Source organism: Lagopus leucura, unplaced genomic scaffold, assembly GCF_019238085.1.
Source record: "Lagopus leucura isolate 7727_CA_CO unplaced genomic scaffold, USGS_WTPT01 Super-Scaffold_54, whole genome shotgun sequence".
NCBI lineage: Eukaryota > Metazoa > Chordata > Aves > Galliformes > Phasianidae > Lagopus > Lagopus leucura.
This window is the reverse complement of record NW_024962251.1, coordinates 3,465,256-3,487,645: the sequence shown is the minus strand read 5'-3', so window position 1 is coordinate 3,487,645 and position 22,390 is coordinate 3,465,256.

Here is a 22,390-nt window from a genome sequence, read left to right as displayed (position 1 = left end):
ATGCCTCATTTATTTTATGTTTTTGAACACTTACAGGCAAAATGTTAGTATTTGCTGTACTGTTGGGTTTCACAGACCCACATCCATGAAGACAAAATTGATTTGCTTATTATGATGTAATTTATATGATTTTTTAATCAAATGGCAGTTATTGTAAACTAATATGAAAGGTAACAACTACTCCATTAGCATGGACACATTAAAAGTCATGCTGGTCTACTAATTTCATCAGTCATCAGTGGGACCTAAACAACTGATCTACAGGTTCATAAAAACATTTTAAGATTGCACAAAATGTATGTCAATAACTTAAAAGTCCCATTAAATACTCAAAATCAGACTATATTTGCACAGTCAACTGCAGCTACTCCCGATTGAAAAATGAAACTGAAAAACATGGTTTTCAGTGAATTTTAAATGATGTTTAAACAATTATTCTCTAACTTTCAAAATATAATTTTGTGTGACAGCCATGTCACAGTATTTCCTAATGACCTCAATCAGATTCATTTCTTAAAATTAATAATGAAACAAGCTTTTAAGCTGCTGAGAACAGGGAGATCCAACACATTAAAAAGTAAAAATGCGTGCTAGAAAAAATAAAGTGTTTCATAAAGTTCCTCTAAAATTACATACTGGACCAATTCTCTCCTACTAAAAATCTCTCACAAGGGTTAAGAGTCTGGTTAGTCCTCCTATGCGCAAGTTCTAACTCATGTTTATATTCTAACTGAAATAGTAAATCTTTTTCAACATTCAAGAGAAATAAGATATGGCTTTGATTTCCACTGCCTTCTTCCTGCACTCCTCCCCTATGCATTTAGAAAACTGTGTAGCAGTAAAACAAGTCTGATTCAATAAACCTTTACATGAATAATTTTAACTTACTGGCTTCACTCCTGTAACCTGCTCAGCAGTGCCATTATTTTTATCATTCCCAAAGGAAAGCAGCTACTGAACATACACGCTCCAGAAATCAAACATATGGATAAGGTTTGACCTCTTGTTTACAGTTCAGTTTCACTACTACACAAAACCTGGGCTATAATACTAATATATTTGCTTATATATCATATTACAGTCCAGTGCTTTTCTTATGTAGGAAATGAACACTACAAATAATTAAATTAAATTGTGTTTTACTTGCGCTTAACCTCTTCTATGAACAATGCTAATACAACAAAGAAAAATCACTACTTCACAGCAGGGCAAATTACAGAGTTCAGCTGTTGCACCAAGTACACCATACAGAGGCTTGAATAGAGGGACCACCTGTAACAAAAGGTCCCCCAGGCTTGTGAACAGGGAAACAATAGGCACCACAAACAGTAAATTGTGAGAACTTTGGATGCACTCAATTCTGGGGCTATATACAGCATATGGTTCTAGGACAGGGGCAATTCCATACATGCATATAGTTCTGGGGCCGGGGAAATCCTGTATTTGTTCACATGGAATAATTGCATGACATTAATAGATGTTAGGCTTACAGGTTAACAAATATTAGAGCTATTCTTTAAGTATGGCTTCTCATAATTGCAGCTTTTTCTACAGAAAAAACAAATTTTAGTTCACATCTAACTTGACAGTCTGTGACTGATAGGGCCTCAGCAGTACATCCCAATAAATGTATGTTACAGAACACATTTTTTGTTTCTTACAAAATGCTGGAGAACCTGTAGTCCTGGGTAGAATGAAAACACACAACTCAAGACTAATAGAGTGGGTTTAAGCAGATTTGGGAATTGCATTTAATGGTTACCATAATCTAAAGCTGAAACTAAAGGATAGCATTCTACAAACTGCAAGATTGACAAATGAATCTGAGACAGTTCTCTTAAATAAAAACATATCACAGAATCACACAATTGTAGGGGTTGGAAGAGACCTCCAGAGATCATCGAGTCCAACCCCCTGCCAAAGCAGGTTCCCTACACCAGGTCGCACAGGTAGGCATCCAGGCAGGTCTTCAACATCTCCAGAGAAGGAGACTCCACCACCTCCCTGGGCAGCCTGTTCCAGTGCTCCGTCACCTCACTGTAAAGAAGTTCTTGCGCATGTTTGTGCAGAACTTCCTATGCTCCAGTTTCTGGCCGTTTCCCCTTGTCCTGTCTCCACTCACCACTGAAAAGAGTCCGGCCTCGCCATTCTGCCCCCCACACCTCAGATATTTATAGACCTGGATCAGGTCCCCTCTCAGCCTTCTTTTCTCAAGACTGAACAGACCTCACTCCTATTATTTACATAATGGTGCTTGTCCATTCTGAATTGTGGATTTAGGTGTGATACTACCTGATTACTACAGAAAGAGAGAGAGAGAAAGATGGAAAGAATGAGCTAAAAATGAATCAGCAGTACCAGATATTTGTACAGCCAAGGGATGCAACTGATTTCCCTGGAAAACTCTTCTGCAATGCTAGATAATATTTAGTTAGCAGTATAGTCACTCAACAGGGTACCATGGGATAAAAGTAGCATAGGTGCAACAAAAAATAACAACTTTAAACATAATATATTCTTTCTTATGCATTTGCAAAGAATTTACAGCTACTATAACTAATGTGCTCTATTCATAAAATCCTCAGAAACTTTTATTAGTGGTAAGGGAAATGGTTGGAAGGAAAAGAAGCAGAGAATCTTGCGAGAATGTTGAACATGCAATATTTACAGAATCTTTTCTCCTTAATTCTTATTAGTAAGGTTTTCACAAGAGGAAAAAGGAGGGTTTTGTGATTGTAGGAAATTAAAGAAGCAGGAACCAATGACAGCAGAATATTTTTAAAATTATTAAAGTAAAAGTTATGCTAACAGTACATTATTATTTTTTTCTTCTTTTGGCTCTTAAGTCTGTAATATTTGTACCAGTAAACTCTCTCAGCATTTTTAACTAAATGCTATAAATAAATAATCTAACTTCATGTCTATCAGCAAATTTCAGAGAAACTGGAAAACACGTCAGTACAATGTTAACAGTGCACGGCATTTGGTTTCCTCTTTGCAGCTCTGGGGCATTCACTTGGACTCCATCCCACTCTTGTACTGTCTTTGCACTAAGTGGTGAAATAGGATCTTTGTTGTCCCAACATGTCAGTCCTTCCATTATGCAGATAGTTCCCAACCACAGACCAGTCTGTGAGCATAAAATATGTACAAATTTCAAAGCAAGCTTTTCATGTCTGTCTGTCTTTGCAACAAAAGCTGGAAGGACAGCAATAGTGCACTTTAAGCAGAATTCTTTCTTCAGTTCTCTTCATTTCAGTTCTGAGGTTTCATGGTGATTAATGTACAAATGTATAACCACTGCATTAAACACAGGGATGGAGGAATGATAAAGTAGTTATCTTACTGGCCAAAATAAGAATTCCTAATGTGCCTTTATGTAATGCCTTTGATCTCCTGGGAATTATTTTTAAGAAATGCAGGAAAAAGGCCAAATCTATTATGAACAGAGGTACGGAAGGATTTAATATTAAGTAAATAGTAGAGAGTGAAATAACATGTTTAACCAGGTTATTTTTACACCTGTTCATCCAGGCCAGCAGAGAAGCATATGAATGCTATTTCAAGGCTTATTTGACAGAGAGATTTCTTAAGTATATTATTGCTTTTCATTTCTGCTATCACATCCAGGTGCACAGAGGAAGAATGAAATGAATTAAAAATATTCTTGTCCTTGAAAGAGAATTCCGATGTTACACAGTGTTGTTACCAAGAGGAGTGACAGAGACAGGGAGGGATGACAGTTACTCATTCAGTGACAACGTGATCATCAGCCTCTGCAACTCCATTAAGGCAGCACAACTCTTTGCCATAAGCCATTATCTCTGGTGGAAACAATGTCTTGAAGTAACACCAGCCATCAAAGACAGTATGAAAAGAAATCATGGAAGGGCATATATTAACCTCACCATCTGTCAGGATGTTTCAGAATCCTTACCATCTTAGTTTTCTGTCTATTATTTAAAGTCTATCTGTCTAAACACATTTTGTAGTCCTTTGTAACACATGTTTAGCAGAGCCTGAAATTTGATAGAACACACAGATTTCAGAAGTAAACAGGAAGCACTGGTATGAAGCTTAAATCATTGATCCTTACTGTAACTCAGCACATAAAGAGAAGAATGTGAGATTTTGCACTGAGTTTAATGGGCATAAAACAAAGCAATTTTTAACTTATTTTCAAAATTATCAAGATTTCAAGACTGATGAAAGGATAGTGATGTAAGGAAAATAATTTGTCTCTGAGGTCAGAAACTTATTCCAGAGGGATATCACTGTATTTAAAGTCAGTCAGTTCACTGTGGTCTGCACATTGCTAGACTTTCAGATCAGCAATTCAAGAGCAGGACACACACCTACAGAAAACCTCAATAGGGATATGTCACTGCCTTTCACATAAGATTATCAAATTCTGCTTTGTGCGGACAGGCTAACTTAAAGAAGCAACTTAATTGCTCAACTGCAATTTATGCCTGCTTAAGTTAGAAACCAGAACCATGCCTTCTATTTTGAGGTGCATTTTCTTACGTACCGCCTGAATTTTTTGAGGTTTGTCTCTCTCTTTGTCTTTCTAATACCCCTTTATTCTTTCTCAAGCAATACTTTATATGTGTTGACTATGCAGAACTTCCCCAGGATGCAAGAAATGAAGGTTCCAGCTTGCATTACTCATCTGTAGAGCTGGGAAATGAACATTTTTTCCTAAACAGGAACACTCTTTTCACTGAGCCACCAGTATATACTTCTCATCATGGAAGAAAAAGGAGGAAAGGAAGGAAAACCCAGTCTACATTTTGCTATTATTTGATTTAGTAGAACAGATCCTTCTCTGTGCTCCAGGATAATGGTATTCCAGCACAACAATTTTGCTGTCTATGTATATTATTTCATCATATTTATGGGTCTAATCAACACTGTTCTTGAGGCTTTTTCAGTTATATCAGCTCTTAGAAAAAAATTAAGATCTTGTTACCTTTGTCTATGTTATGTGATCTACAGTGGACTGCGCACTGTCATTTCAATGGTAGCATTAACATTTTCTTTTAGTATCATTGAATACTGTGGTATAGTCAATAACACTTTATCTTAAACAAAATTGTTTATCTTCAGCTTTCAAGTCTTCAAAAAATGTGTCACCATGTTCAAGTGATACTGCTTACATACCACTGTCACATAAAGACAGTCTGAGTATCTTAATTCCTTCTGCTCAATTCCAGTTTCATTTAAGAACTAGCATGGGAGAAAATGGTTGAAATTAATAGATGATTATGCAAAAACTTTCACCCATCCACCTCCATAACTGCTAGGAAACTTCTGTTTCATCAGAATACTTACATCTTCTTCTATGTCAAACTGAGGTGCAGTCTACAATAATAAAAGTATTTTAAAGAAATAAATGACTCCTTTGACCTTGCTTATAATTCTAAAAGGAGATTTAAACAAAAATATCAGTGACCAGTTTTTATATGAAACAAACCTGAGGAGAAAAGTCTACACAATTCACTGGTATTAGCTGATTGAAAAAGAAACTAATACTGACTTTAACTGTCCATGCACGTTTGCTACTTTTGATTACTATTTGAATTTCATAGGATAAGATTAGAAAGAAAAAATGAAGAACGGTGTGCCTTTGCTGCTCTAAGTGCCATCTAAAAACATGCATATTTCTTTTGAAACACAATAGAATCGCTATAGTCACTCTAAAGTAAGACATAACTTCCCAACTTATTAATAACAAGTTGTGAAAAAAAAGAAGTACAGAAGAACCCTGCATACACTGACTGTTTCTAAAATATTTTAGAAGGACAGATGTTTCAGCTTTTTTAGTGTCATTCAATAGTGCTCAACACAGCTGGAATAAATGCATTAAGAAACAAGCGCAATTAAATTTGATCAAAAAGTAATATCCAGTTTTCTGAAAAACAGAAAGTTTCAAGTAGCTCTATTGCTCTGAAAAGTAATTGAAAGTAGCTTTACAATTAGATAGAGAACCTATTCGAGAAGCTTCACTCCAAACATAAAGACAGAGATGGAGGTAAAACAGACAAATGCTTATGAAGTAATGCAGTGAGCATTTTACTTCTTACAATTTCATCATTATTATGTGTCCTAATTACAGTGAGTTATTCAGTCACAGTTGTGAGTGGAACAGGATATTCCACCTTCACTTACTGGAATAAGATCATCCAGAATGGAGCCAAAGAGAAATGTTAAAATACAGTTATGATAAATTGCACTGAAATGGCAGTATATCACAGAAATTATCTCAGTCAATTTGCACACTTTATAATGGAATTTTACATTTTCTTAGTTAAATTCTTGTTTTGATCAGTTGGTTAGCATTAGTCGAGATCTGTTACAGTCTTCTTCGTTTTCTTTAAAATTCTGTAGCGTCACATGCTGAACATCAAACTTGTCTGAAATAGCTTTAAGAAAACCTCGATAATACAAGCAGCTCTGAGAAGATATTTGCACTTAATTTTAAGAAAATGTAAGCATTTCACCATAGATAATAAATTTTCTCTTACTATGGGAAGGCAAAACTGTACAAAGAAAGCAATGAAAATAATAGCTGGATTCTTGAAGTAGGAAATACTGCTTTAGAGAAATTGATGTACTGTGTAAGTAACAGTCAAGGATACGACCTTGGAACTTCACTAAGCTAAAGCTCACAAAATGCCATTACTGCACGCACTACCATATGTTTTCTCAATATCTTAGCATATAGGACTGCATTACTGCATGACTTTCTGAATATTTCCCCTAAATGCAATTTCTTCCTATGCATAAAAATCCAGATGCTGTGATTTAGCATGCACAAGGAAGCCTCTGTATGAAACCTGAGTTCTGACAGAATTACATTGGCTTCCTGTTCAACACTGAATTGATTTTGAAATTGCTATATGATAACTTACAGTATAAAGCTCTGCACAATTTAGAATCTCCGTTTTTATCTACCCTATTATCTTTAAGAGTCTAGAGGTTATTGAGACTATCTAAAGTTGGACATTTCAAAGCAATGCACATACTTTCAGCTGTTATACTTGTCAATTTGAAATCCATTTCCAGCTGGAGTTTAGAACATGGATTCAGATTCATATAAACTTTTATGTTTTCAGCCTGACATCTTCATCAACTGAGCACTTGAGCTCTGTATTTTATATTATTGGAAGTACTAAAGTAAACAATCAAAAAAAAATTACTTAGTAGGGGAGTGTTTTTGCATCAAGAGTTTCTGTGTGTTTGCCTTTGTCCTGTAAATAAACCTGAATCTGTTAATAAATACTTAAGACTGTTTTCCAATAAACAACAAAGTTTGACTATATACAATAAAAAGGTGCACATCCACTATTCTTCCATTACAGTATTCTGGGATCAGATCTGCAATATTAGTTCTTATTAAGAATAGACATAATCATTAATTGCTTTTCACACAATCACAGAATTGTTTAAGTTGAAAGGGACCTTTAAAGGTCATCTGATTCAACTCCCCTCCAACAAGCAGGACATCTGCAGCTTGATTAGGTTACACAGAGCCCAAGCCAGTCTGACCCTGAATATCTTCAGGGATGGGGTATCCACCACCTCTCTGGGCAAACTGTTCCAGTGCCCCACCATCCCTGCTGTAAAAAACTTCTTCCTTATATCCAAGTATCTTCTCTTCAAGTTTGTAAGCACTTTTCCTTGTCCTGTCACCACAGATTCTACTAAAGATTCTGCTTCCTTCTTATAGCCCTCATTTAGAATTGAAAGACCACAGACAGCTCTTCCTGGAGTCTTGTTAGCTCTTGCAGCCTGTCCTTGCAGGGGAGGTGTTCCATCCCTTGGATCATTTTTGTGATTGTTTTCTGGATGCATTGAACAATTCCATGTCTTTCCTGTACTGAGGACTCCACCTCTGGACACTGTAATCCAAGTGAGGTCTCACCAGTACAGAGTATAGGGGCAGGATCACCTTCCTCACCCTGCTGGCCATGCTTCTTTTGATGCAGCCAAAGATATGGTTGGCCTTCTGGGCTGCAAGGGCACATTGTTATAATTATGTCCTGCTTCCCATCCACCAGTACCCCCAAGTCCCTTTTGGCAGGTGATGCTCAACCCTTCCATGCCCAAGCCTGCATTGATGGTGGGGGTTGCCATGACCCAGGAGTAAGACCTTGCACTTGGCTCTACCAAACCTCAAGAGGTTCACCTGGGCCAACTGCTCAGCCTGTATAGGTGTCTCCGGATGGTATTTCAGCCTTCAAGAGTGTAAACCTCACCACAAAGCTTGGTGTCATCTGCAAACTTACTGGGGATGCACTCAATCTGACTGTCAATGTAATTGATGAAGATACTAAAGAGCATTTGTCCCAGTACTGACCTCTAAGGAACACCACTTGTCACTTCCACAATAAACATAGGAATAACTCAAAGATTCATCTGATTAGGGTCAAAGGCAAGAGCTTAGGGAAGAGTATTGGAATGGGGCAAGCACATATGTACTGAAGCAATAGCCCCATATTCTCTCCCAGTTTCTACCTATCCAGTGCTGAGGAACACCTGAAACACGTGTTAAATCTGTACGAGTTTTCCTTCTAGGTGTTTTATGAACATACATTATCATGTTATCCTACAGCAACATACAGTTTGACTATGTGTTTTGTGAAATAAAGTTTTACTGCTTAAAAAATGAAATGAGACACTTAGATAAAAAGATGTGTTCTGATACTGGTGGCTATAATAAACATCACCTTCTGTCCATAAAAGTTGTCAGAATGCCAATGTGTTTAAACTGCAGCATCAAAGATACCCCTTAAACATCTCTTATACCAAATCTGCCAAAAATAGCAATATCTCCATATTCTCGCACCCCTATGACCTTTTAAACATCTACCATGCTCACTCTTAGGATAAAAAATGTTGAGGTTTAGTGGAACATTATCAATATCAATTGAGATTATGGATAAGCAATCCTTTTCAGTGCTCTTTTTTTTTTTTTTTTTTTTTTTTTTAATTAAATTTTCACACTTAAGACTTTTCTTATTCACAAAATGCATCCAGAATGTTTGACTTTACCTGACCTTCTTGATAGGAAAAATATTACCTATTTTTCTGGTAATTTCTTCCTGTACGGGAGTATGTAGTTACATGAAGACTTGATTAGCTTTTGCTACCATAAGGTGGCAGCATATAACACATATTTATTTTGCCGAATTACATGTAACAGGCACCTATTTTCTGTATGCTTTAATTCACATTCTTGCAACTAACACAAACGTTCACTGAGAGAGATCACTTACAACATTTTTCAAGTTATCACAAGAGTTTTTTATACTGTACCATCCTTTGTGAAAATCTTTATGGATTGTAAGTTAATGAAGATAAATTTTCCTTGAGTACAAGGTCAGTAAAAACTAAAGTGTTATTCTTGATATAAACATCTATGTAACCACATTCTTTTGGGGCTGACAACAGAGAAACTAATATTTTTGAAGCAATCTTGAAAATAACAAACTGCTTATAGCTGCATTTTAGTAGATTATCACCTATAAATCTAACAACACACTAATAGCAGTCAACCTTGCATTCCTTTTCCTTCCAGTTTTTGCTACTGAAAATTGGAAACAAAGCACTGAAATTAAGAAAGAATAACAAAAGATTGCTTTGCTACAGTTCTACCTTTACATATTTCTGTATCTTGCTTTTCATGATCTTTTTAAAAAATGCATGCACACAAAATACGTTTCAGTAAGTTTCTGTCAAGATAGCAACATTAAAAACAACATTCTAATCTTGTAAAATGATTGCTAGAATTTCTATTAAATAGAATTTTGTGTTCAGATTAGATTTGGATAGCTGGAGAACACTGTTGCCTTACTGCAAATTACAATTATATAAAATATATTCCTTTCATGCACATTGAGAAGATCAGAAGTATTGACTGGGCTTTGGAATAATCTGTTTTTGCATACCTCTTACATTATGAAAAGTGAATGAAGAAGAAATATGCATAATGAAAAATACACTTTATGTTAAGAACAATTCAGAACTGGAGTAAGTTGTATAGAAATGCTGTGGAATCACATTCAAAATTTTCAAAGTTTTAGACGAAGGCAATAATAATAGTGTGAGCTATCACACGAACTATGGTTTCACTATACACCATACTATTATAAGGACCAAAACACAATTTTGATAATTTATCATTATTAAACTACGTAGTCAATTCTTAGCTTCTATGAATTCGATTGTTCATAACTATAAAAAGGGCTTTTTTCGCCCTTTTCATCGCATTTTTGAGATGTCATCAGAGATGGCTTTATAAATTGTTCACTGGGAAAAGCACAATCACCACAGTACTACTTTCACATTGCTTTTTCCCCACATGAGCTTTTCACAAAGTTCCCACCATTGTTAACAATGGAGATAGTCTAATTTAGAGAAGGAAATGGTTCATATAGCCCTTGCTCTTCAACTCCAGTAAAACAACTGTTGAGAGGCTCCTGCTCTCTACTGATAAATGTTCAAGGGTATTGAATTCACGAGCACTAAAACATCGCCCTGGGCTATTAGACTGAAGACACTAGAAAAGTAAGAAAGGAGACAATAAAACAATATTTTTTTCTACCATTTTCTTGCATTACTTTCTGTTTACCAGCTGTGTCTGGGTTCTGGGGAAGATTTTTCATTTCTAAAACTGTCAGCTACACAAGCATACACACATAGAGTAATCCAGCAAGCTCATGAATCGATTTCTGAGGGAAAAATATATTTCTTGGCAGGTACGTCTATGCAAATTATGTCTTCATGGCAAGCTATAGCAGACACGTGAGCATCCTGATAGGAGGTTTAAGAGGCAGGCCTGGGAGGCACATTGTAGGTAAGAGGTAGGCCCAGCTGCCTGCTGAGCTTCTTGATGCTTGTTGACAGAAAACCACCTGAAATCACTGGAGCAACTGGACATAACTCTGGAGTGTTTCAGCAAAGCACGAAATGAAGCTCCTCTAACTGCCAGTTTGGGAACACACAAACAATGCCATAAAATGGCCTTGTAGACTGTTCAAGTCTCCTTTTGCAGCTCAGCCTTGAGGCATTTGTCTGCCTAGGGCAAATTTTCACAGTTCAGTAAAGAACTCTTGAATATAGTGTCCTAATGTGAGTGCCAGCACAGCATTTACCATGGGACAGCTTTGTGCAGGGGACAGGCAGAAGGCTCAAAATTAAGATACAAATGTGATAAAAAATATATGCTGTAGCTCAGAAGAAAATGAAAGGTCTCAGAGATGCAGGTTAACAGGACTGCTGGAAATTCTTTTTTATTTTCCCTACTTTCAGTACCTTTAATTTCTCAAACAGAACCCATGATGGTACTACTACATTTAGCCTCGGGAGATTTCTAAGAGAGGGAAACTGAACTTTAACGAAGTCTCCTGATCTCACATCCATGCTGCTGCTTAGGAACAAAGCTAACTGCAACATTTATACTTGAATGTGACAAAAGAATAAATAAGTAAAATAAATAAATAAATAAAATAAAATAATAATTAAAAAAAAGAATGGAGACCATAGAATCACAGAACGGCTTGGGTTGGAAGGGATCTCAAATATCATCAGGTTCCAACTCTATCTCTGCAGACAGGATTGCCAGCTGCTAGATCAAGAACTAGATCAGATTGCCCACAGTCCCATCCAACTTGGATTAACACACATCTGTGAACACGGCACCCACAGCCTTTCTGAGCAGCCTGTGCCAGCATCTCACTATTCTCTCAGTAAAAAAGTTTCCAATATCTAATGTAAATCTGCCCTCCTTTACTTCAAAATCCCCTTGTCCTGTTCCTATCTACTTGTGTAGGAGTTCATTTCCCTCTAGCTTATTATCACATTCAGAGGCAGACCAGCCAGTAGAAGGGAAACTTGCCCTGTAGTGGTCCGAAAACTGAATTTTCAAATCACAACATTGATAAAATTGATCTTTTTCTGTTTCAGTGTTTATATTTTAGTATTTTGATTTTAGTACCACGCTCCCTCCAAAAACAAAACAAAAAACACTCCCCCCAAAAACAACAACAACAAAAAGCAAACCAAACAACAATTGAAAACACCTCAGCATAAAGAAAGTAAATCAGATGTCAACATTCAGATTATGTGACATGGAGAGACTTCGTTTTTTCCTGTCTACACTGCTTGACAGGAGTGAGGCTGTGCCTCCATTTTTTCTGTTCAGAGTATTCTCTACCCCAAAAGGGGAACAGCATGAGGTACTAGTCTCTGAATCATCAGGTCTTAGCGAAGTGCCTCAATAACTGACCTTATTTTCAGGTGCTGAGCTCTGGCAGCTTCCTTTAAAGTAAATGAAAGTTGCCAGAGGCTCAGCATTTCAGATATCAGGGCACTTTCTGTTTTTGACTACCTCTGGATTTAAGAATCTGGCCTTCTTACTGTTTTTTTTTTTTTCTTTCCGATTTTTTAACTGCTCTGTAATCCAACATCAACAGAAAAATACTGATAGCAGACCTGATTACAATAAATATGGTTCCAGACTTGGAATGCCTTCTTCTCTCAGCTGGAGTTAATTATAAAGAGAGAGTTTCAGTAAAAATAATGTCTGTTAATATAAGTGTTGTTTTCTACCCTGTTAGATCTCCACATAGCAAGATTATGCAGTTATGAAGATTTCTTCTTCTCCAGCGCATTAACTTTATGGCTTTGACAAGTCTGCGTAAATCTGACATGCACTCAGACTTGGCCAGGTTTACCTGAAATATTTAGAACAGTGACAAGCCTTTCAGTTTGAATCATGATGAGACTGCCAGATCTTAAGTGAGCAGTAAACTACTTTCTTAATAGGATAAAAACAAGGAAAGTCACACTTACACCTTTAATACTGTAGCTTGTTACGAACCACTAGTGAAGCAAGGTCATCTGATGGAACAGGTACTTGCATTAAAGCAACTAATACAGCTGGAAAACAAACAAAGGAAGAATTAGTCACTTAACATATTTCTGTGGTCTAGATTGCTTTATGCTTTCTTGCAGCTGTTAGTGTTTCCTGTTTTGGACCTCTGTTCTTCAGTTGAATGGCTTATGACAAGTTTTGGGCTTTGGCCTATAGCAGAACAATGCATTCAGATCTGCACAGGGATGGACGTGCCTCTTGGGCCAGAGTTTGGGGAACAGTACAAACAATATCCACGCTAATCCCATGTCTAAAAAGAGGGAAATTAGTCCTAAAGATTCCACAACTTTTGTTTCTTCATGAAATTATTTCCAGGAATGTCATATAGTACACAGCATTTAAAATCAGTTGACTTCAACTCTGCCTATAAAAGAGAAAGGAGATGTGTGCAGTACATGCTGATGAAACAGCTACCAAATCCCCAAGCTATCATAGCAGAATAAAACACGATGAGCTTATTTTAATTAGAAATCTTATATGTTAATGCACAGAAAATATCAGGAAGGCTGGATGTAAAACCACCATACAATTCCTTTTGATGTTTATTTGGATTCTAACTATACATGAAAAAAGCAAGTGAGACTGAAAAAAGAAGATGCTGCACTGAGTACTGCAGAAAATGTACGTGTAGTACTGCATAGAATATCACAGGTATTTCTGACAGTGGTGAATGGTCATATCTATATAGCTTAACAATTGTGTGAACCACAAGCAGTAGGCCATTCATGGGTTCATCTTGGCAACTTCTGCCTGCAGGTCTTCCGCTTAACCCAATGGCATCCACAGAAAGCCCTTAGAGAGTACCACTGCCTCAGAAGTAACACCTCTTGCCCCCTACAAGTTTGTACTCAGACTTTTTTTATTATTTCGTTTGTATGTTTCTGTGAATAAACTTCCGTAAAGTAACAGAGCTAACACAGCCAATTCTAAGCACTCAAAAGCATCAGACTCCAGCGGAAGTAATGTCATGAAAACAGTTCAAAAATACTGCAATTTCAGAAGTTATTCTTTACTCCTGTTATTCAGACCTCATATTAAACCTGTAAAGTCTATTATTATTATTATTATTTTCTGCTTTAGCTATATCACCCAAATCAGAAACTCTTTAAAAAGAAAACTAAGATTCTGAAATAAACTTTCATTGGGAAGATAAAGAATTAAAAATAATGAAACAAAATAAAAGTAACTTTTGACACAATGCATGGTATCATAAATGGCACAATCTTGTCTTAAATAGCCTTGAGTCAAAGAGATTTGGCTAGTGCTCATTACCACGAGCACAGATACTAGAAAAAGAGATGTAAGTTCCAGAGGCACAAAAATGCCAAACAGGTAGGAGGTTCTTCTGAAGATTAATTTCCATACATGTAAATCAGAAACGTGAACACAAATTTCTACTCCCTTTGCAAGAAACAAGTGCAACAACTGCAATAAACCAAAGACTTATAATTGTAGTGGAGAAGTAAAATCCCTTAACAATCAGATGCTTGTCCTGTTCTTCATGCTGAAACAAATGTTCCAGAATACACCAATCTAGATACATCCGCATATAGCTAAGTTTCTGTCAAAGTCAGCTGATAGTTCTTTTAGAGTGAATAGCTCTTCTGTGACTAGAGCTGCTCTCTGAAATAGCAGTTCCATGTACTTACATTATAGAAAAGTCAAATCCCATCACACTTCAGGTTTATTATACAATTTTCTGTAGGGCAAATGAAAGCAAATGTACAGCCTAGGCATGCCAGACATTTCAGCTGTGTGGAAATGAAGTTGGGCTTTGCTGAATCTTTTCTTGCTCTTTGTGAAGATGCTCAGCTCAGGCTCACCCTTCCTCTATCATAGCCAAGGAGTTATGGCTTTCCCAGTAATCACAGAATCACAGAATAGCTTGGGTTGGAAGGAACCTTGAGGATCATCAAGCTCCAACCCCCCTGCTGCAGGCAGGGCCACCAACCTCCATATTTAGTACTAGATCAGGCTGCCCAGGGCCCCATCCAATCTGGCCTTGGACACCTCCAGGGACAGGGCATCCACAACTCTCTTAGCTCTGTTTCCTTCAATAGCAGCGCTGGTCTTCTATGCAAGGAATCATCTATCCTTCCAACTGACTTCCTTATCCTGCCAATGCAAGGTGCAAAAATGCCACTTCTCTTGCAATAATGAAGACTATGGAAGTTGCAAAGGAAGAAAGCATGATGAGGAGGACATCAGTTACAGCATTGGGCTCACGATGCAGCCAACATACGATCAGTCACATGGGTATGGGCCTTTTTTCTGTACCAGCTACCACCAGTGCTGCTACTCCTCTCCACACACTGTACACTGGCAGATAAATTGTTTAACTTTTGTTAGTCTGATTGGTGAAGGAACTGCTTCATGTCACTTGTCAAAATCATCAAGTCTAGTAGACACGTCTTGTGAGCTCAGTCCAGCTCACTTGTGTTTAAATACCTTGTGAAAGACAGCTTGAATTCACTAAAGTGCTATTTTACTCAAAAAACAATACAAACAATCTTTCATCGCAGCTGGCTGCCTATCAGAGTGTCCTAGAAAAAATCAGTTATCTCTAATTGAAAGCAAACATAGAACAGTAGAAAATTATATCTATTCCATTTATATCAATTTTGCACTGTAATGTGAGGATCTACCACATACAGGAGTAGACAGCCAACTAATGCATTACATTTTGCAACCAGATGAGTGAAACTGCAGGTCATGCTTTAATTAGCCAAATTTCTTCCTGTGTTGGAAACACTAAGTGTGGTAACTGAAGCTAAACAGGCTTATCTATGAAAACCTACAGATTTCAGAATTTTCTTCTAGAACAATTACCAAAGAAATAATATCCCAAGCTCCTAAAGTTCACGATGATTCTTCCACTCAAAATGCTATTTTCAAGATACTGTCTCACAGCTAAAGTACCATTATTCATTGAAATCAGGCTTTTTTTTTAATTAATTTTTTTCTTTTTGTTCTTTCCACTGCACTGTTCTATTTCTGCTCTCAGCAGATATACTGCAAACTTAAATGCATTTTGATAACCAACAAAAAAATCATTAGAAGATAATGGATTTTCAATATGTTGCTGACATACATCAACCTCCTTTGTCTTCACTTTTGTATGTGGAAATTCAGTTCAATTTCCTGGGTATTGTACTTCATAAACTTATGAAAGTATTACAACTCTGACCTGCCGTTCATTCACACAGTAACACAGAATAGTAAAGGTTCACATTCAACAATATAATTAAGATAACTGGAGATATGCCCATTTCAGTTTTCAGAAATTGACTGATTTGAGTTAAGCATTTTCTGAAAAGGCAGCACAGGGAATCCATATTGCTTTCAGTTAAGTGGTTAGCTTTTCAGCCTGAACTACAAAGAGAATAGAATCTGCCTAACCATAAATCCTGACAGAATTTCATAGTGTCCCATTTCAGCTGGACAATTTATTCAATCTCTGTATACTTGTGAGCTATGTCACTGTATTTCAATGTTCCAATCTCATTATACTTTAGGTAAAATGAAACCAACCAACCAAAGGAAAACAAACAAACAAACACAACACAAAACCCAACAACAAAACAAAAAAAATCCATCCTAATATTCCTATTAAGCAAACATCTTTTGGGAAAAAATTCCTAACAAAAGGTTCACAGTGGATATGAACAGGACTCAGAGAAGCTAAAGTCTATATCTTAATTTATCTTGAGTATGCTTTTTTTTTTTCTTTCTTCTCCTGTGTTGTGACCTCATTTTTCAAGGAAGTAAAAGACAAAACATAAAATCAATTAGATGATAACTCTTTGATGTGTCCTCCCAGTGGAGAAGCAAAAGCTCTCAGGCAAATATTTTATCAATAGGCATGGTCTAATGCTGCAGGAAATGATCCTCTAAAAAAATACACAGAAGGAGAAAACCTTCGCAGGACAGAAAGAGGATTGGAAAGCAATGACAGAGGACCAATTGAAACAACAGTGAAAATGGTAACAGTATTTGAAATCTCAGATAGTATTTTCAAACAGTTTTTCCAGCCAGATTTAATAATAGTTTATTCAATCTCTTGCTGTCTGACTGGATTCTACCCATCTCCTTTACTTATGGCTACAGCCCCTGTGGCCATTCTAGCAGCAAAATGAGAGCTCAAAACAAAGTAACATATATCTAATAATATACGGATCTGCTAAATCGCAGTTCAGTTTTCACTGTCAATCACAATTATATTTATAAAAAACAAGTAGCAGCGGTCCTTGCATAATACGCAAGCACAGATACTAATGCAAAAAAAAAAAAAAAAAAAAAAAAAAAAAAAAAAAAAAGCTAGACATATTAGCTATCTTCTTGTAGGTCCTAGAAAAGAAAACAATCTTACTTGTCTCTTAATCTTGATGGGATTCTCATCTTTGTTTTCAGATTTCTTTTTTCCTGAGGGGAATGTCCTAATGATTAGATAGGCTATAAGATAGTTAGAAACTCAGAAACTTGGATGGTTGGTTTCTAGTCCTTTCTGTTAAAGATGTTTCACTGTATGGCTTAAAAAACACAAGCCTACATATTTCTGGTGGGAGGGCAAAAATAAGAAAGAAAGAACATGACTGTATTCTGATCCGAGCTTTAAGGCAAGGTAGGCCCTCTGCACTCAACATCATTCCCTGTCTTACTCTAAACAGGTATGAAAATAAACCCTTCTAGAGTGATTGGGATAGTGGGTTGTTCTAGAACATACCTGTTGGCTTACATAAAGGCATACATAATTTTACATGAAAAATATGTCTTCATCTTCTGCAGAATGCTCATCTGAAGGTCTCAGGAAGTGTATGGAAATAAGCTGTATAATTTACAAATAACTGAGTTCAGTATTGGGAAAATATCACCACAAGCAGCCAGACAGAATAATTCAATTCAGCTGTCAGAATAATTCAATTTCTTTGCTAAATTATGGTAACTGGAACTCATACCAGCAAAACTCTTGTACGGTATTATGTTTATACTCTCAGCTTGGCTAATTTAATAATGGCATGGGTTGAACAAATATATCACTTCTTTCGTCTGAGTTAGTCTGTAATACTGAAGGGACAAGGTGATCTCCAAATGTTGTTTTCAGCCTTACTGTGTTGCTGTTTCTTTCACATTTGACAACAGCATCTGGTAAACATGCAGTGTGAATTGCTAATTCGTCTTCTACCTCTAAAATTAGTCCAAGTTTATGAAGGAGCATAAAAGCAGTTATGCTTTTTCAATAAAACAATGCACTTGACTAGTTTGATCAGCTGAATGTACCTTGGAGCTATTTTGGGCTTAACTTGTGCTGCATACTATTACTAATTCTTGGGCTCAGACTCAAATAGTTAAGTTTGAAGGGAAGTACTAACGTACCATCCTAACAGCCAAAGTATGAAGTCAAAACTGTAACTCAGTTTTAAATTCAAAATTAATTCAGATTTGGCTTTAACTTGGAAAGGAATACTAGAGGTTACTATTACACTCAGATCATTGCACTTACAGCAATAGTTAAATGCCATCTGTTTGGCAGCATCCACAACGAAGCGTAGGTTCACTGAAGTGCTGCTGACTCCTCTTACTAAAAGGCATGCTAGTCAGCGAGTGCCTATTTGTGCTGGTAACAACCAAATCTAGGCAGGTCCAATGCAGCACTGGACAGGAACACAAAAGCTATCAGAGCAAGATGATTTACCGGTGGAGAAGGGGAAGAAAACCTGTAACACTAGAATCAGGTGTAAGAGGTGTTAACGTCTGTGTTGCAGGATACACATTTGTGGTTTAAAAAGTACCATCAGTAAAACTTGCTTTCAGTTTTATTTGATGCTACAGAGACTTGACCGTTACCTAAGAATAATATATTCCAGGTTCCTTTTGAGACCCACAGAAAACATGGAAAATCTACCCATGACAGTTGTGGATGCTTAGAAGTTAAAAATTTGGCCTGAGCTTCTCTGGACATAATAGTTTTAGTCAGCTCAGCTGGCCGTGTCTCAAGTGAAACCACTCTAAGAATAAGGGCACAAAACTATCACAGACCTACTGCAAAATTGGCCTTTGACATGTTACAAAGGAAAGGTAATGAAACAATCACTCATGAGTAATTGAAGGCCATAGAGACACTCTATGGGAATTCAGCCTAGGGGAAAATACACCAACAAAGAGATTGTGATTATGACCACATGCGCTCCTAAGTGAAGACTAAAACTAGTTAGTTATCTAACAGAAGTTTTCCACTTTCAGAATGTGACTGAGAATATCCAATACTTTACAGGAAAGGAGTGCACTATTTGCACTATTTCCAACACATTTGCACATTTCCAACAACTGCAAGCATTTGAAAAAAGGAAAAAAAAGAAAAGAAAAAAGTTTTTAAGTTTACAATAAATTGTGAATTTTAAGTGTCCATATTCAGGTAAAATGGAACCACTGATATCAGACATTTACCACTCCTTTGTCCTTTCCACCATTTCTAGTGAATTGATTAGCAATAATACTGCAATATCCAAAGGCAAAGGTGCACAATAACAGCACCAAAATGCATCTAAAATTATTTTACCATTAATTAAACACTGCATTCCACTTTTATATGTAGATTTACTGGAAAAATGCTTTGCTGCTGTCTTACCCTTGGAACAGCTCAGGAAAGAAGCCATATCTGAAAGGGAGAGCTGACCATCTATTTCTCAAGGCAGAACATCAACATACACTTCCTGACTTCCTTTTCTTCTTGTTGAATCATCTGTTCTGAATCAGTGAGGCTGAGTTTAAAGCCCCATCCTTGCTTCTTCCTGTCCATCCACACAGGAGAGATCAAGGTTCATCACCTTGGCCAGGTGGTCACCTGGTAAACCAACCTCACCAGCAAGTAACCCATGGTGAATGGAAACTGCCATCTTTCTCACATTCTTGTCTGCTTCTGACTCTGCCTGTAGGCTCAAGTCCTGTCAAGGCCTTGCCCATACCTATCTTCAGGAAGGTGTTTTGCTGTTTGGGGCTGCCCTGCTCCCTTGTGGGATTGTATTTGGCTATGAGGCCCTACAAATGCTTCTGGAAAAAACTACAAAGAAGACAGAGGTGGGACAGAAATTAACAGACTTCCTGTTGCTGTGTTAACATTTAAGCAGCAGAGTGTCCCCTGAAGAAGTGGTTTATAGGAAAGCGAAGAGGTGGAGTGCTCTTGCTGTACTTGAATGACATCCCATCCTCTGTGTGAGATGAGCTAAAGGGGATACACTCCTATAAAATGAGAAGTTTCTCAGGAAGAGCATGAGTTTTTATTCAAAATCAGGGCTTATGCCTTTTTACCACACAGAGACTTTGTCTCTGTATTATGGTCTTTTGAAAATTTCAAACACAGCACAGATACATATGAACATTTTCACAGTAACATTTTCGGTCAATGAACTGAAGGTTTGGAAAACAAACACTCTTTGAAATCTTTTTCTCTTCAAAAATGTACTTCTTTGTCTTCTGCTTTACAGCAGCTCACATTAAAGTCCAAATCAATTTTGTCTTCTGAAAATCCTAGGACTTCCCTTAGTGATTGCAGATAATGTTCCAACAAACTACAAGGACCAGTTAGATGGTGAGTATATTTGCTCGTGAAGCTTAGCACAAAAGTTCTCATGGCTCAACTGAGCTCCTTAGTAGCAGATCAAGCAGGTAAAGGTAAGCCCTGGCTTTGGAGAAGAGTGCTCAGAGTTACAGAGGGGATGCTCGCACTCCTTTCTTTGATGTGAATTCCATTTTATAATCATTTTTACTGGAAAGGATTTGGACCACACAATTTTTCCTGTAAAGCACTCATAGTACAAAAATCTACTTTGTTCAGAATTGCTCCCCAAGAGCACGTAACAGATTTTTCTGTAGACCACACTAACACGTGCCAGTGGAAAGCCAGGTGGAGTTTTCTCAATCTCTGCTCCTCACCCACCCTGGGCCAGGAGCCAGACTGTGTGCATATTCAACAGCTGCAGTTCTACTTATGAAATGGGTAAGAAGCATAAAAGGGCAATTGAAGGCACCTGAAGCATGCAGAAATTCTGCATCTGTCGGCTGCAAAACTAACTAGCAGATGTCCTCTGGTGATTGTAATTCTGTTCCTCAATCCTTCTCAAAGTTTCAAGAAAAAACGGCTGGAAAAAAAACTTCCTCTTAGGAGGTAAGTTGTTGCTAAAAGAGTAAAGTGTAATTTCTACATCTCTGCACCAGCTTTATTGACTTCTTTTCCTGCATCCAGATGGATTAACATTAAACAGTTCTGGAGAAATCTCAAACAAAATCAGTTGGCAGCCAGAATGATTTGAAACTGCAATTTATATTCATAGCACAATGATACATGAAAACTGCTTATGTGTGTTTTTCACAAAGATCATTTTAGTTAATGAGCTAAATGTATGGAAAGAAAACTCTCCTTGAAGATGCACTTGTGCCTATTCTGTCTTGCATCAGTCAACATAGGTCTTGCTTCCAAACAAACAAACAAAAAGAGTGTGCAATGGTCTCTCATCACATCTGTGTTAGACAATATTGTAATACAGCCTGCTTTCAAGATCTGAATATCAGAGTTAGAAATGTGTAAAGCCTGTTAATATGGTTATCCATTCAGCCTCCACATTAACTAAGCCATTTCTATTTTTTTTTTTTTTCTTGGTATATTAATGTTTCAAAGTTTCTAATGACACTAATTTTTTCATATATCATAACTTCCTTACAATACAAAAACAAACAACCAAAAAAAACAAAAATTAAAGAAAAAAAACGAGTTATGATGAGTTTACATAGTCTGGATGTAATTTTGCCATCCTTACACTGTGCAAAGCTCTGCAGGCCTTACCAGGTTTGATAGATTCATGTCAGTTGGACTATAACACAGGAGCAGCCCCAGAGATGAATGCCCTGTATTAGGAGTGTCTTTGAGTTATGGGCAGAGTTGCCTGCATTTCTATTGTGCAGCTTATCAATAACATACATACCAGATTTGCACATATGATGAAACTGTAGAATGCACTGAATTTACTGTTTAGGCATTAGCTGCATACAGATGGCATATGTCATAAAACCAACGCTTCAGAGACATCAATCTCACTGCAGACATAATGTAATGATACATGCTGACACAGTGAGTCAGTCTAAAGCTCCTTGAAAGTGTCAGAAATACTGCACAAGTACACTGACTGCAGTACTTTCAAAAGGAATGAGAAGCACTGAATATAGTTTCTGTATATGGTCCCATTACTGCATCTCACTGGGATGATTTGTGAAAATGTCATATTTTTTACCACATTTTATTTGACAAAATTTTCAGTTGAAAGAGAAAAAGAAAGATGTTTTCAAAAGAGCAGAACTAATTAGTTCCACGGAAGACAACATGTGGTGACTTCAGGGATGAAATGAAGCATTTTTTTCACAGCACTCAACAATACTTTCCCTTGGCTCGTTTTGGAACAG